The 16,903-nt window shown below is 44.7% G+C and overlaps 1 long non-coding RNA gene across 1 annotated transcript; it reads left to right on the top strand.

Moving 5' to 3' along the window:
- Positions 1-1,699: 1,699 nt before the first annotated feature.
- Positions 1,700-6,466, top strand: LOC116539710. Its single transcript, XR_004264147.1, has 3 exons — positions 1,700-3,097; positions 3,562-3,570; positions 6,454-6,466. It is a non-coding gene; the product is annotated as an uncharacterized LOC116539710 (long non-coding RNA).
- Positions 6,467-16,903: the final 10,437 nt, after the last annotated feature.

The following is a 16,903-nucleotide window of genomic DNA, read 5'->3' as shown; positions in this document are numbered from 1 at the left end:
CTTTTTCTTTTGTAAATTGCACAGTCTTGGATATGTCTTTATCAACAACATGAAAATGGACTAATGCAGTAAATTGGTACCAGTAGAGTGGGGCATTGCTGAAAAGATACCTGAAAATGGAAAAGTGACTTTGGAGCTGGGAAACAGGCAGAGATTGGAACAGATTGGAGGGCTCACAAGAAGACAGGAAAATATGGGAAAGTTTGGAACTTCCTAGAGACTTGTTGAATGGCTTTGTTCAAAATGCTGATAGTGATATGGGCAATAAAATCCAGGCTGAGGTGGTTTAGGATGGAGATGAGGAACTTTTTAGGAACTGGAGCAAAGGTGACTCTTGTTACATTTTAGCAAAGAGACTGGGGGCATTTTGCCTCAGCCCTAGGGATCTGTGAAACTTTGAACTTGAGACAGATGATTTAGGTTGTCTAGCAGAAAAAATTTCTAAGCAGCAAAGCCTTCAAGAGGTGAATTGGGTATTGTTAAAGGCATTCAGCTTTATAAGGGAAGCAGAGCATAAACGTTTGGAAAATTTACAGCCTGATTCTGCGACAGAAAAGAAAAACCCATTTTCTGGGGAGAAATTCTAGCTGATTGTATAACTTTGCATAAGTAGCAAGGAACCATTAACGTTAATCCCCAAACCATGGGGAAAATGTCTCCAGGTCATGTCAGAGACTTTCATGGCAGCCCTTCCATCACAGGCCTGGAGACCCAGGAAGAAAAAGTGATTTCATGGGCCAGGCCCAGGGTCCTCATGCTGTGAGCAGCCTAGGGACTTAGTGCCCTGTGTCCCAGCCATGGCTGTAAAAGGTCAATGTACAGCTCGGGCTTCAGAGGGTGGAATTTCAACGCTTGGCACCTTCCCTGTGGTGTTGAGCCTGTGGGTGCAAAGAAGTCAAGAATTGAGATTTGGGAACCTTCACCTTGGTTTCAAAAGATGTGTGGAAATACCTGGGTGCCCAGCCAAGAGTTTGCTGCAGGGGCAGGGCCCTCATGGAAAACCTCTGCTAAGGCAGTGCAAAAGGGAAATGTGGGGTTGAAGCCCTCACACAGAGTCCCTACTGGGGCACTGCCCAGTGGAGCTGTGAAAAGAGGACCACCATCCTCCAGACTCAGAATGGTAGCTCCACAGACAGCTTGCACCGTGTGCCTGGAAAAGCTGCAGACACTCAACGCCAGCCCTTGAAAGCAGCTAGGAGGAAGGCTGTAACCTGCAAAGCTCACAGGGGCAGAGCTGCCCAAGATCAAGGGAACCCACCTCTTGGATCAGTGTGACCTGAACGTGAGACGTGGAGTCAAATGAGATCATTTTAGAACTTTTGAAATTTGACTGCCCTGCTGGATTTCGGACTTGCATGGGCCCTTTGTTTTGGCCAATTTCTCCCATGTGGAACACCTGTGTTTACCCAGGACCTGTACCCCCACTGTATCAATGCTTTTGATTTGAGAGGCTCATGGGTGGAAGGGACTTGCCTTGTCTCAGATGAGACTTTGGACTGTGGACTTTTGGGTTAATGATGAAATGAGTTAAGACTTTGGGGGACTGTTGGAGGTGTGATTGGTTTTGAAATGTGAGGACATGAAATTTGGAGGGGCCAGGGTTGGAATGATATGGTTTGGCTGTTTCCCCACCCAAATCTCAACTTGAATTGTATCTCCCAGAATTCCCACATGTTGTGGGAAGGACCCAGGGGGAGATAATTGAATCATGGGGGTGGGTCTTTCCTGTGCTATTCTCATGCTAGTGAATAAGTCTCATAAGATCTGATGGGCTTGTCAGGGTTTTCAGCTTTTGAGTCTTCCTCATTTTCTCTTGCCACCGCCACGTAAGAAGTGCCTTTCACCTTTGGCCATGATTCTGATGCCTCCTCTGCCATGTGGAACTCTTAAGTCCAGTGAAACCTGTTTTTCCCCAGTCTCAGGTATTTCTTTATCAGCAGCATGAAAATGGACTAATACAGCAACCAGTGTGGGCTGAGGTCATAACATTGAGTAAAAGACTCAGTACTTTTTGTCTATTGGGGAGAGACAGACACACCAAGTAAAATATATAGTGTGTCAGATGGTGCTCAGTGCAGAAGGCAGAGCTGGGTCTGCGGCCAGGGCTGCAGTTTTACATAGATAGATAGAGAATGCCTTACTGAGGAGGTGCTGTTTGAAGATGGTGCAGGAATGCGCTATACTGAGTCTGGGAAGAGCATCCAGGCAGCAGAGGGAAGCAGATGCAGTGGCCACAGGACGGGGGAAACCTGAAGAAGGCCCATGTGGCTACAGGGGAGGAAGCCAAGGGAGACAGCAATCCAGGAAGCAGAGGGGACCCTGAGGGAGCCACATCATCAGACGTTTCTCCATTTCTTGCTTTCTAGTGCTGCAAGAGCAGCAGTTTCTTGAGGGTGTTCCCTAAGTAAGATTCAAATGTCTCTCCTCGGGGGATGGTAGTGTCATTGGAAATGATGGAAAATGCCCCAGTTTCTGGGAACTGCCATGTCCATCACAGGTGGAATAGTTTTCCCTACTGCTATCTGCACACAAGGGCCCATTCCCCAGGTAGCATGTCTATTGGCTTCTCTCTGCCTCTACTTCTCCAGGGAGAATTGTAATTTTTTAAAAGAGAATTAACTTAGAAACCTTAAAATCTTTCTAGGTATTTTCCAAGAATTCCAGAAGATGTTAATCTAGCAAACTAACAAGGCTACAAGTCATTTCCTTCTCTGATTATCTTGTATCTGTGTAGGGTTTGTTTGTTTCTTTGTTTTTAATTTACACAAGTTTTACAATGTTGGGAACAATCCTTTTATTTGATTTTTTGTTTTGTGTTCATTGATACTGTCCTGTTTTAAATTCATTTCCACAAAGTCAAGATAACCCTAACAAACAAGTGATTTGTATTTTGTTACTCCAGAAAGAGAGGCTGGTTTGTCCAGGTCTTTAAAATCTTTCTAAAGTACCCTTCAAACCTAAGGTTATCACAGACTCCTGGTTTTCCCCAGTCAGTATGAGTTTACACTCATCTCATTACACTGGTTCTACCACCAGTCTCAGCCATGGGCTCTGGATAAAGTGGCCTGAATCATAGCACTTGTAATCAGTGCCTTCTGTAGCCGTGCGTCACCCAGCCGGTCTTTGCCATACAGCAGGAGGTCACCGCATCAATCTTAGCGCAGCATATGGGATGGTAAAAAAAAAAAAGTGTAGTTAAGTCCAACTCCTTAACCACTCAGTGTTGTGCCAGTGATCTGGGGTGTTGGCCCCTTTGGACACTGGCCACGGTCTACACCAGTCACTTGTGAGACACCCTTTGTTCCTGCCTGCGTGGTCCCTTGGTTCCAGCAGTTGTGCCATGCTTGGAATGGGAGCAGTAGGGAAGACATGGAGATTCTGTGTCTGGGGTCTGGCCTTTCTATTCTGAAAGGGTGAGGAGTGGAATGTGAGGAGATCCACATCTCCCTTAGCCTTGGGACCCACTAACCTTTGTCTTCTTCCCAACCTCTGACCCACCTCTTTGCTCTTAAAAGTATCCTTCTCCTCTTCCCTCTGAGGCTCCTGTCATCCTCTTTGCAGGTAGCTGTGGTGTTTGCAAAAGACAGAAAAGCCTTTGTTCAAAAGTGACTTCTGATTTCTACTTTTAAAAATCACCAAGGGAAGGAAATGCTAAAGGCCTGACTCCTGCCCTGAAATAAGACAAAAGGGAAAATATAGGGAGGTAAATACAAATTAGTAGTTTACTCTGTTGTCTTGCCACAGGCTCTCAAATTCCCTCCTGTTTCCTGGTACTCTGTCTCAGGAGTAAGCCTTGTGCCTTACAGCAGTAGGCTCTGCACATAGGAGATTGTTGTTTTGTTTGTTTTAACATAAACAGATTATTATACCTATTGAATCTCCAAGTTCCCACAACTATATTGATATGTAGCAATGTAGTTTCACGACCAGACAGTTCAATAAACAGTGTCGTTTGAAGAGTCAACTACATAATTAAAATTCAATACTTTTCAGTGGCCTGGGGAGGAGATGGGAAGTATGGGAGAGGGTAAAATTAGTGGGAATGTTGAAAAGAATGATAAGGTGACTGGGAGTCTCAAGCTGTTTCTAAATCTGTTTTGGTTTTGGATGTGTTCATGAATGTGAGTGCAAGCTCTTGGAAGGCTTGGCTGATAAATCTGCAAATGCAGAATTAGAGGCAAAATTGATGAGTCGGACGCTTGAGTTTCTAAGTAGAAGAATCTGGTGGAATTCTACCAGAAGATGAGGAACATGGTTTAAAACTCATCCTTTAGTGATCTTTGTTTTTCTCCTGATTTTATTCCCTTCCCGCTTTCCTCTTTGTAAAGATGTTCCCCCCTTAAGATGTATGGGGAAATGTTCTATAAGGTAACGAAGCTACATTAAGGCAAATAACAAGTCAGTAAATGAGTGAAGACTTTTGCTGGAGCTTGAAAATTTAGCTATTTTATATGTATGTTTTCTTTGACTAGTAAAAATGTATGACTGTTGTTTTAGGGAATTCCAGAGATTGTAGGAGACTTTCTTTACTTTGCTTTTGCCAAGCCTTAATAATTCACTTACTCTTTCCATAAGGCAGTGAGAGACATTCATTGGTCAAATGGGTTGTTCAACAATGTTCTATTTTATTCTATTTTATTCAGATCTTTCTATTTTTTTCATGGTAACATTGACATCATCAACACTTGATTGAGTGTATTGGATTGATTATAACTGATCACAATAAACTGCACATATTTAAATTATATAAATTCATAAGTTTTGACATTTGTATATACCCATGAACACAAGATGGTGAAAATACCAGCGCACCTAAGTTTTCGCGTACATTAGGAAACCACTGAGTGCTTTCTTTCTGTCGCTGTAGATTGATTTTTATCTCACAGAATTTTATGTAAATGTCTAGCTTCTTTCACTCTGCGAAGTTAATCAGAGTTCCTGTGTTGTTGCATGTCTCAATAGCTCATTCTTTGTTTTGCAGAGTAGTACTCCCTTGCAGGAATTCATTCCACACCATGATGCAAGGCCCTGCAGAGAAACTCTACATAGAAAGGGTCTCCATGGGGCCAGAGGTGGTGGCTCATACCTGTTAACCTAGCATTTTGGGAGGCCAAGATGGACAGATCATGAGCTCAGGAGATGGAGACCATCCTGGCCAACATGGTGAAACTCTGTCTCTACTAAAAATACAAAAATTAGCTGGGTATGGTGGTGCACACCTGTAATCCCAGCTACTTGGGAGGCTGAGGCATGAGAATCACTTGAACCCGGCCAGCAGAGGTTGCAGTGAGCAGAGATTGTGCCACTGCACTCCAGCCTGGTGACAGAGTGAGACACTGTTTCAAAAAAGTAAAAAAAAAAAAAAAAAGATACCAAAAAAAAAGAAAGCGTCTCCATGGAATACTTGATCCCTAATTGGAAAAACAGGTCAAGGAAAAACACCAATGTGAAACAAGGGCAAAAGGTGTGAGAAAATTAAAAGGCAGTTAATAACTTCAGGAAAAATTAAAAAGCTCTCATATAAAAGAAATGTGGCCAGGTGTGGTGGCTCACACCTATATAATCCCAGCACTTTGAGAAGCTGAGGTGGGCGGATCTCTATAAGCTTGGAGTTTGAGATCAGCCTGGGTAACACAGCAAAACCCCGTCTGTACAAAAAAATACAAAAATAAGCTGGGCATGGTGGCCTTTGCCTGTAGTCCCAGCTATGGAGGGGAGGGAAACTAAGGTGGGCAGACTGCCTGAGCCTGGGAAGTTAGGCTGCAGTGAACTGTGATTGCACCACTGCACTCCAGCCCGGGCAACAGAGTGAGACCCTGCCTCAAAAAAAGCAAAAAGAAATGTAATTATAGCGAACAGTAGCTTGACAGTGAAAAATACTGCACAGTCACATTATCAATGTGCTTTCAAAATAAAACTGTAGGCCTAAATATAGCTATAGAAGAAGGTAAATGAGAAAGCAAATGTGATCAGAAGCTGAGCAGTAGGAGGGAGGAGGTGGGGCCAAAAGGGAAGGGCAGGGAAGGTGGGGATACACACGCCTCCCACTTACCTGGGTACCTGACAGGCGGGATGGCTGTAGCTGACACTGGCAATTCCCTGTCCACACACCTGTCCCTGACCATGGCTGCATAAGGCAGCTCTGTATGCAATTGCCAGCATCTGTTTTGGGGTTCCTCTTGGTGCTGGAGCTCACTTGCTGCCCATGTGACAGGAGCAGCTCTAAACCAGTGGTCCTGAGCTCTGTTTTGCACTGGTTCCCATTTCTACACTGGGTCCGGTGCAGATGCCTATGGTGCTGGCTGGTTTAATGATCTGCCCTCTATTGACGGCCTTCCCCTCATCTTACTTTCCCATCCTGTCCTTGAATCATTCATTTCAGCGTCTGTTTCTGAAAGAACCCAAACTCACGCAGTCAGTCCACCACAGACAGATCTGGAAATAGCAACGGAGCATTTTACTGAGATGATGGAGGAAAATACCAAAAGAGGCAGCTAACATTACCTCTAGGGACCAAGACTAGAGGTGGGAAGGGGCAGAACAGGAGACCATACTTTTAAATATATTCATGGCATGTGCTACTTTCATATAATTAAAAACAATCACTTAAAACATAAAGCAGGCAAGGCGTGGTGGCTCATGTCTGTAATCGCAGTACTTTGGGAGGTCCCGGCAGGCGGATCACGTGAAGTCAGGAGTTCAAGACCAGCCTGACAAACATGGTGAAACCCCGTCTCTACTAAAAATACAAAAATTAGCTGGGCGTGGTAACAGGCGCCTGTAGTCCCAGCTAATAAGGAGGCTGAGACAGGAGAATTGCTTGAACCCAGCAGAGCGAGGTTACAGTGAACCGAGATCGTGCCACAGTGCTACAGCCTGAGTGACAGTGCGAGACTCCATCTCAAAAAATAAAAAATAAATAAATGGGCCGGGCGCGGTGGCTCAAGCCTGTAATCCCAGCACTTTGGGAGGCCGAGGCGGGTGGATCACGAGGTCAAGAGATCGAGACCATCCTGGTCAACATGGTGAAACCCCGTCTCTACTAAAAATACAAAAAATTAGCTGGGCATGGTGGTGCGTGCCTGTAATCCCAGCGACTCAGGAGGCTGGGGCAGGAGAATTGCCTGAACCCGGGAGGCGGAGGTTGCGGTGAGCCGAGATTGCGCCATTGCACTCCAGCCTGGGTAACAAGAGCGAAACTCCGTCTCAAAAAAAAAAAAAAATAATAATAATAATAAATAAATAAATAAATAAATAAATGAAAAAGCAAACTGGAACAGTGTAACAAATGAAATCAGAAGGAGAGAGCACGAATATATCTGAGCAACCTGGCCTGGGGTGTACCTTCCAATGCCCCTTAATGTTGTTACCTGAATATGTCAATCATTGTCAAAAGACAAGCATAAACTGAAATAGATTATTGCGCGGGTCTGAACAGATGGAAAATATTCTCTGTACAGAAATTTAAAAAGTATAACGTTAATCACTGTGATAGGGATTAAGTATACTTCCTACCCTGTGATTTTATCATTGTATAGGAAAAGTCATGCAGAATACATTGATGATCCCTGTAGAAATGGGATGAGGTTTATTAACTAAAACGCTTAGCACTTCACCTGGCACTGCTTAGGAAGAAGCACTTTGTATAGGACATTATGTGTAGTTTATATATAAAAAGGAACATTTTGTGTCTTGGGTTTGAATGTTGCTTATTGTTGATGAATATTCTCCTGCTAGTCCACCGTGTCCCCGATGAAAGCTGTGCCCCAACAAGGATCAGAAATGCCTGGTGTTCAAGCGGTCCTGGGAAACCACTATTGCAAGTAACTGTCAGTGCCCTCCAAATTCCACTAGATGGCAGACTTCCCCCAGCTCTGTGGACAGCAGGTACCCAGGAGACGAGTGTGGAGCTTCAGATCTTTGCTTTCTCCCTTTCCCTTGACCTGGAAAATCACTGGGCTGCCTCTGAGGCCAGATTTAGATTTCCTGCACAAGCCATCGTTACCTTGTTTAAAGGAGTGAAATTAGGGTCGACCTGTTACCATTCCAGGACAGAAGATGACAAAGAAGGTCCTTTATGGGTAGCACTGAAGAGAAGAGCTTGTTCTTATTTTTAAAGACATTTTCCAAAAATAGAAAAATTCTGTTTTACAAGTCAAATAAGAAATGATTGAAAACAGGTATCACTGTTCATATACAGAGTCGGAGGTTCAGGTACAAAAATTGGGATCATAAAACATATTTTTGGATATTTGTTTTCATAGTGTGTTGAGTATTTTTTGTTTGCTTAAAATCATTTCGGAAGTGTAGTCATAATTCGAGCCTGAAATACAAGAGTGGTAAAATAAGAACAAAAATAAACAAGTAATAAAACGCACCACAACATTTCTCTGACTCCATTCCCTTTCAGGGATTTCTTTTTTTACAAGAGTTATTTTTATTGATTTGGCTGACACGTTTTAAAATAAATAAACTTTGGGTTTCAGATGAACACAGTTTGCACGGCCATCTTCCTGGAACAATACGCATCAGAGGGAGAATAGGAAAATCAGGCAACCCAATCTTCGTTTTTGGATTAATCAGGAATTTCCTTCAATTCTAGTAAACAGGTGGAAATAGAAATTTTGAGCTGAGAAAAGTAGGAATCAGGATGTGGAAGAGAAAAATCTGGGTTCTGCTGTGGTGATGTCAGTGACCTTTTATAATACGCCAGCTGTCTATTCTCCCAGCTCTCTCTGGAGACAGGAACTGAGAAGAGGCGCCCATTGCTGCCGGCCCCTGGGTGCCTCACTCCCCAGTCCTTTCACCCCACACTCTGTGAGCTGCTTTTAGAGATCTTTCTTTACCTCCCAATTGTCTCTTTCTCCCCCGCTCGTTAACTTATGAATAAACTGTGACGTGATTACCCCCATGAAAATACCACAGTCTGAATGCCTTGAGGAAAAGTACTAGAAAATTTAAAAAGAAAATTAAGGTGATAAAACTGGCCTCGTTAATCTGTTAAACTCCTTCAGCACTGCCAGAAAAGGAGATGAGCATTTTGGCTAATTTTCCCCAAAATTCACAGAAAAAAATACCGTGCTTGAAAAGAAAACACAGTGGGCCAGGTGTAGGAACTATAACCCTAGCACGTTAGAAGGCCATGGCAAGAATACTGCTTGAACCTGGGAGTTAGGGACCAGCCTGGAAAACATAGTGAGATCTTATCTCTATTAAAAAATGAACGAAATTAACCAGGTACGGTGGTGCAGCTACTTGGGAGGCAGAGGCAAAGGGTCACCTGAGCCCAGGAAGTGGAGGTTACGAGTTGAGATCGCACCACTGCCCTCCAGCCTGGGCAACAGAGTGAGACCCTGTCCCCTCCCCACAAAAAGAAAAGAAAAACACGGACGATATAAGATGGAACTGAGATAGTGATAGTCTCCCCATTATTTTAGGCAGTGCTGGGAGTTTCTCACTAAATGATCAATATTTAAAACTAAAATATTTTTATTAAAATGAGAAATGAAAGATTGTAAAAGTAAGGATTAAAATTATAAGGCTCATTCAGAGACTAAGGTGTACTAATGTAATCTCCCAGTTTTAATTGCAAGATGTTCCATGACTTATGATGGGGTCATGTCACATCCCAATAAACCTATTGTAAGTCGAAAATACCATAAGCCAAAAATGCATTTAATACCCCAACAAACCAATCATAAAGTTGAAAAATCATAATCAAACCATCACTAAGTTGGGGACTGTCTGTATTGTTTACTTTAACATTTTGGTATATTGATTTTACTGTGTGATACCAAAATCTACTTGACATTTAAATGCTGATTAACACTAATGATTTTCACTGGGTCTTTTTTAAGCCCTAGCACAGCTGCTTGAAAACTTGGCTGCACATTAGAACCACCTGGGTGGGAGCTGGGGTTAGCTTTTAAACCTCTCAGGTCATATCCCAGACCAATTAAAGCAAAATCTCTGGGGAGGGACACAGGCGCCAGTATTTTTAAAAGTCCCCCAGGTGATTCCAGCGGCTGCCAAGGTTGAGAACCACCATAATCTGGCTTCGTTCTGACCACTGCCTACACATGATGTTATTAATGGTTGAGATTAAAGGACTATAAATAAAAGGACAGTGTTTTCCAGTGCCGTCCCAGGTGGAGGGCGTCAGGAGGGAGCAATGACGGGATTTATTGACCAATTAGATAGAGGTTTAAGAGAAGCTGTTAGGCCGAGGCGGGCAGATCACTTGAGGTCAGCAGTTCGAGGCCAGCCTGGCCAACATGGTAACACCCCTATCTCTACTAAAAATACAAAATTTAGCCAGGCATGGTGGTGGGTGTCTGTAATCCCAGCTACTCTCGAGGCTGAGACAGGAGAATTGCTTGAACTTGGGAGGCAGGGGTTGCAGTGAGCCAAGATAGTGTCACTGCACTCCAGCCTGGGCGACAGAGCAAGACTCTCTAAAAAAATAAAAATAAGAATTTAAAAAGCTGAATGATGAAGTTGTTTTGAGATGGGAAGGTGGCATGAATACCAAGGTGGGTAGAGTGGGAAATGGAGAATTGGGTTTGGGGCACATGAAAGTTAAGATGCTCATGAAATCCGGGTAGAAAATTCGAGTAGGCAGCTCTGGAACCCAGGGAGGGATCCAGACTAGTAGACACACACATTTGACAGTCATCTGCATTTAGATGGTGTTGAAAGCCACACGGTCAGATGATTCTTTAAGGAGTGAGGATAGATAAGGAGGGGATGAAGGCTGGCCCCTCTAGGAAACGGCCAGAGAGACGAGGAGGGAGCTGTGAAGGTGCTGAGAAGCAGCAGCCAGCAAGGTGGGAGGAAAACGTGGGGAATGGGGTGGGCTGGGGCCACATCAAGTAAGAACCCAGCCTGCCTCGCACTCCCCGGAGCTCACCAGGGAAGGAGAGGAGGAAAAGAAGCCGTGGCTCCACCACACTGGATTTTCTCCAGCAGACTGAGCCAGAGCGGAGCTGGGTAGGTGGCGAGAGCAGAGGGGAGGGAGACTGAGGCGCTGGGGAGGGACTCTGATTAGGGCCCTTGACTCCGAGTTAGGGGAAAGGAGGCGGTGGAGGCAAAAGAAGTGTGTGGATCGGTGGACAGGGGGTCTCAAGGAATTCGAACAAAGGGCTGGGAATGAGTGGCAGATACATTGGAAGGGGAGCTTTGGGCCGGATAGATTTTGACCCATAAAGCTGACAGGAAACAGTTTGGGGTGATGACCATTTCTAGTGACCCAGCCGCCTTTAAGTCTTTAAGGCATGAGGGTGAACAGCAGGGGGAAGGTGACAACAAGGGGTGGGTCAGCGGTCAAGCACAGGGCCCGGCGGGCAGGGGTTTCCCAGGCCGGTCTGCAGTGGTGGGTGGGGCGGAATGGTGAGGGCGAGGAGGCGGATGGTGAGGGGCACCGTAGCCAGCCTGGGCTCTGTGGAGGGCCAGGGTGTCCTCCTCAGAGGCCCAGGTTCAGTAGGAAGGGAGGCGGAGAGGAGGCACCTGGGCGAGGGGTGGGCAGAGCTTTCTGATGCAGAGATTAGAGGGACGCTGAGGAAGGAGGGCCGGCTGAAGGCAGGTGCCACGCCTGTGGCCCCAGCTGCCCTCGGGAGGCTGAGGTGGGAGAGCCTCTTGAGCCCAGGGGTTAGAATCCAGCCTGGGTAACCTAACGAGACCCCGTCTCTAAAACCCAAGAAAAGCCAGGTGTGAGCTGGGGGGGTGCCCCACCAGTCCCCGCCCCTTCCTGAGGCTTCTGTTCCTGGCTGTTCCCCGAGGGGTAGGCCCGACCTCCGGCTGCACCGGGCCAGCTCAGGGCAGGTCTGCAGGCCCCACGCCGTCGGGACGCCAAGGGCGCTGGTCACTAAGTCCCAACGGAGTCATCACCCGTGTTACTAAGGAGGTGTGGGGCCTGCGGCACAAGCCCCAAGCGGGAGCGAGGACACGCTGGAGAGCCGAGTTGGAGAGAGAGCTGGAAGGGCCGCGGGACGGGGAGCGTGCTGGAGCCGGGGCAACGGCCTGCGTTTTTTTGTGCGGTGATTTTTTTTTCAGTTCGGTCCCAGTGAAGCCCGGGGTGGGCGGGCGTGGCGCATCTAAAAGGGCAGGAATAGGATAAGCGGAAGGCAGGGTTTCCCAAGAGGGCTCTGCAGTAATTACCTCAACAGTGACAAGATTGGAACTAAAAAGAGGAAACTAAACATTGTAAAATATAGAGGCTGTGCCTTTTGAATCAAGAATAGGCAATTAGCCTGTTGCATTATATAATATCTCATTCATTAGTCATTGAATTACCTCTGGCTGCATGTACTGTTTCCCTGAAGTTAATTTTTATTCCATTATGAAGGAATAAATCAAATCCAGTGAAAGGAAATCCGACCTCTTTGCTGTCTACAGGAGGAAGGCCTTGAACCAAGTCTTCTTGTAGTTTAATATTTTCAGTTTCAACTTAATAAAGAGGAGCCTCAGGGATAAGAAAAGAGGTCAGGTTTTGTCTTTTCCACTTGAAGTACATAAATAGAATAGAAAGAAGTAATGACATGTAGCCAATTGTAAAGAACATGAAGTCAACGCAGAAAATATGAAATGTTGATGGGGATACACAAGCACCAAGCATTCGTGGTACCACTGAGAATAGAGTAATTAATTCACAAAGTTCTTGTGGATGCCTGCTAACCGTCTAGCAGAGCCTCTGCTAGGCGGGAGGCTTGTACAAAGGTAAACAATATGCTGTTTTGTTCTCAGAGTTCACAGTCTGCTGGGAAGGCTGACATGAGAAAACAATTCAATACAAAGCACTAAGTGCTGTAGCAAAAGTTTGTCCAATGAGCTAGGAGAACAATGGGCAGGGTGATCCACAAAGTGTGAGAGGAGAGATGAAATTCTTGCTGTGTTTGGAGGATGAGGAGAATTTTTCCACACAAAGGTAAATGAAGCATGTTCTGGAGAAAGGAGACAGCGTATGTAAAGGCATAGAGGCGGGCAGGATAGATACATCTGGGGAAATTGCAAAGGTGTTCCGTGAGGCTGGAGTGCTCCCTGGGGAGAGTGGTGAGAGCTTTGGTTGGAAAGATAGGTTAGTACCAGTTATATGCCATGCTGAGGCACTGGGTTTGATAAGAGAACCACTGGAGGATTTAATCAAAGGGGCATGCAGGTTCAGCGGCATCTTTCCAAAAGGTTGATGGGTTAGAGAGGAGTGGATGGAAGGCAGGTGCGGACGGAAGGCAGCGGCTAAGTCCTTATCTCTCATGTCTATATCCCCATGTGTTGTGTACGTTATATGGCATATGGTTGGTACTTGATAAATATTTGTTGGATGAATAACTTAATGAAGGAAAACGAGATTTCTGATTTGGGGTGGTGGATGCAAGGTTTTGGGAGGAGCTACGTCTGGGAGAGTTGTGCCTCTCTTCTGCTCCTGCCGGTTTTCTCAACCCATGCCTCATGGCCCCACCAGCTCATAAAAGTGAAGTGTCAATTGGGGAGACTAAGCAGGAAAGAAACACCAAGGAGCTGATATCACAGTAGTTAGGGGATGAGTGTTTCAAAAAGGAAGGAGTGGTCAACACTGTCCCATGCAGGACAGATGCTCAAAAAGGACAAGGTCCTTGAGTTGTGCCAGGTCTGAGGCTTCAGTGAGAAGAGTTTGGTTGAGTGGCAGCTACAGACTGCAGACTGCAGATGGCAGTAAGCTGAGGAATGAATGGGAGGGAAGGAAGAGGGGTTTGGGAGGGTTGACATTTTTTCCAAAAGCTCCACTTGAAGGGAAGAGGGTGTGGAGGCAGCCTGAGAGGGAGACATGATCAAAAGGATGCTTTTTTTCCTTTTTAAGGGTAGTAGGCTTATGAATTTGAGAAAAAACAGTAGAGCAAAGAGGTTAAATTCACTAGGGAGAGATGGAGTAAGACAGATGAGCTCAAATATGGATAATGACAATTCAGATGTAGTTTTTAGTTTGAAGTTTGAAATCTGATTTTTCAAAGAATGTGTAAATGACAGCTAAGAAAGCAGTAAGGGATGCAGGGGAAAATGCTGGATTGAGGGTAGGAAACCTGGGTTCTGGTCCCTGCACTTTTCCTGACCAACTGGGAGTGTCACCAAGCTGTCAGTCTACTCTGTGACTTCATTGTCTCACCTCTCAAACAAGCCAAGTTCTCTGGAATGATTTCCTTCAGCAACAGAATTATATGATTCAAAGTATTGTAAGTTTAGCAACATCTACATTTGAAGATAAGACTCTTCCCAAGGTACAGTTTGCTTCCATCATAACTTAGCTACTTCGTTCTTTGGAATTTTTGCTCTTTTTATATTATCTTTAACAAGAAATGAGATAGTACATGAGAAAGAACTTTGGAGACTGAAGAAGTAAAACAGTATGAAAGTCACATTTCTGGTTATTAATAATCATGCTAATATTCTTGACCTAGAGACCTTACATGTTTTTCCTATTTTGCATATATTACCCCCGAGTAAAAAAATCTTAGCAAAAGGAAAACTAAAATTAAATTAGCTCCTCATCTAAAGCTTTTAGATGCCCCAATACAAACCTCTCATGGATAATAAACTAATCACTTCCCTGTGGATGGTGAAGTTATGGTTTGCATAATTATTTCTTCATGATTTAATTGAAAATATTAAAGATTAAGCACACAGGTACCAGGGACTCTAATACAGGATTACATATTTCCATCCTTTGTGTCTGTGGCACTTGTGGCCTGTAAGGTTTAAATAGAAATGCTTGTGAAAGATGATGAGTCAGATGTGGGGCTGGGCCATTCTTGGGCATATTTAAAGCACGGGGCCGGGGGATGCAATTTTCCAGGGTCTCATGAAGAGATAGCAGTTGCCTTTCCCCACCACTAGCTTCTTCCTAATCCTGCCCATCAGATTACCCTGCAGGATCTGGCAATAACACACCAACTGTTCACACCCTCAGGCCTGGCAGCACAGGAACTGTCTGGCTTGTTATTATATCGGTCTTATGAACCCACCCACTGCACAGCTCTCTCCTGAACTGTTTTAGAGGCACAACCAGCTGCACCAGCTGGAAGGCTGATGGCCAACCTCAGCTCCTGCTTTTCTTTCTTCCCCCATGTCCCATGCATCATCTATTACTTTGGATTTTGCCTCCTACCTAGCCCTTCTTTTGTGTCCCCTTGCTCTTGCTGCGTTCATGAGCTGCCTTCTCCGATTTCTGTTTCTAAGCCTACTTCCTTCATATCCACACACTGTTGCCAGCATGAAGTTCTGGAAACTGGTTTTCAAAGTTCCTCCTGTTTTGGCCTCAGAGGCTTCTGGAGTCTGGTCATCCCTTCTGCTTTCACATCTATTAATAGATCCCCACAAACCGTGGTGGCTCTGTTTTTGCCTAAACTGCCCTTGTACGTGGCTTTTCCTGACCCTGGAACTTCTGTTCATTGTTAATGTCAGCTTCCCTTTGAAGCCTTCCTAGTCCAGTTTCTCCAACCCACTGAAGGAGGAATTGATAGTTTCTTTGTTCTACTCCTCTTGTTGCATATTTTAGAGGTTCTACATCATATTTAGAGGTTTAGTTTTGTCTATCATCACAATTAGACTCTGAGCTTTTTAAAAGCAGGGGACTAGGTCCTACTCGTCTTTGTATCTTAATGCCTAGTATGTAATGGGCACTCAATACATGCATATTAAATGGCGCTGAATTTTGTTTTATTTTTTCCTTCATTAACTAACTTTTTCATTTTTATTTTCACAAATGCATTTCTTAGAACAAAGAGATTTTTACACATATCCTAAGAATACTAATACTAATATTACTACTACTGATTACTTTTATATATTATGTGCTTCCAAAATGCCAAGCACCATTCCAAGAATTTTACATACGTTATTTCTTTTATTCTTCACAACAGCCAGGTGAGTGGGGCGTGACTGTCCTTATCTTATCTACCTGAAGAAACGTAATCTCAGAGATGATGCGACTGGACTAAGGTCCCACAGCAAACAGACATTGAAACAGGCCTGCCCACCTGGGCACGCCAAGAGCACACACTCTTAGTTGTCTTGCATGGGACTCTTACTAATTGTACTTTGTTGAATGTACTTTAGCAACAAAACCTCCATCAATTGTTTTAAAAAAATTTTAAAAATTGCAGAAAACCACAATGAGATACCATCTCACACCAGTCAGACTAGTGATTATTAAAAAGTCAGGAGACAACCAGATGCTGGCAAGGCTGTGGAGAAACAGGAACGCTTTTACACTGTTGGTGGGAGTGTAAATTAGTTCAACCATTGTGGAAGAGAGTGTGGTGATTCCTCAAGGATCTAGAACCAGAAGTGCCATTTGACCCAGCAATCCCATTACTGGGTATATACCCAAAGTATTATAAAGACACATGCACACATATGTTTACTGTGGCACTATTTACAATAGCAAAGACTTGGAACCAATCCAAATGCCCATCAAAGGTAGGCTAGATTAAAAAAAATGTGGCACATATACACCATGGGATACTACGCAGCCATAAAAAAGAATGAGTTCGTGTCCTTTGCAGGGTCATGGATGAAGCTGGAAGCCATCATTCTCAGCAAACTAACACAGGAACAGAAAATCAAACACGGCTTGTTCTCACTCATAAGTGGGAGTTGAGCAATGAGAAGTCATGAACACAGGGAGAAGAACATCACATACTGGGACCTGTCGGGAGGGTGAGGGGGTAAGAGAAGGGAGAGCATTAGGACAAACACCTAATGCATGCAGGCCTTAAAACCTAGATGATGAGCCGGGCGCGGTGGCTCACGCCTGTAATCCCAGCACTTTGGGAGGCCGAGGCGGGTGGATCACGAGGTCAAGAGATCGAGACCATCCTGGTCAACATGGTGAAACCCCGTCTCTACCAAAAATACAAAAAATTAGCTGGGCATG

Source organism: Sapajus apella, unplaced genomic scaffold (assembly GCF_009761245.1).
Source record: "Sapajus apella isolate SASKATOON/1434 unplaced genomic scaffold, GSC_monkey_1.0 scaffold131, whole genome shotgun sequence".
Taxonomy (NCBI): Eukaryota; Metazoa; Chordata; class Mammalia; order Primates; family Cebidae; genus Sapajus; species Sapajus apella.
This window is presented reverse-complemented; position numbering and strand designations above follow the sequence as displayed.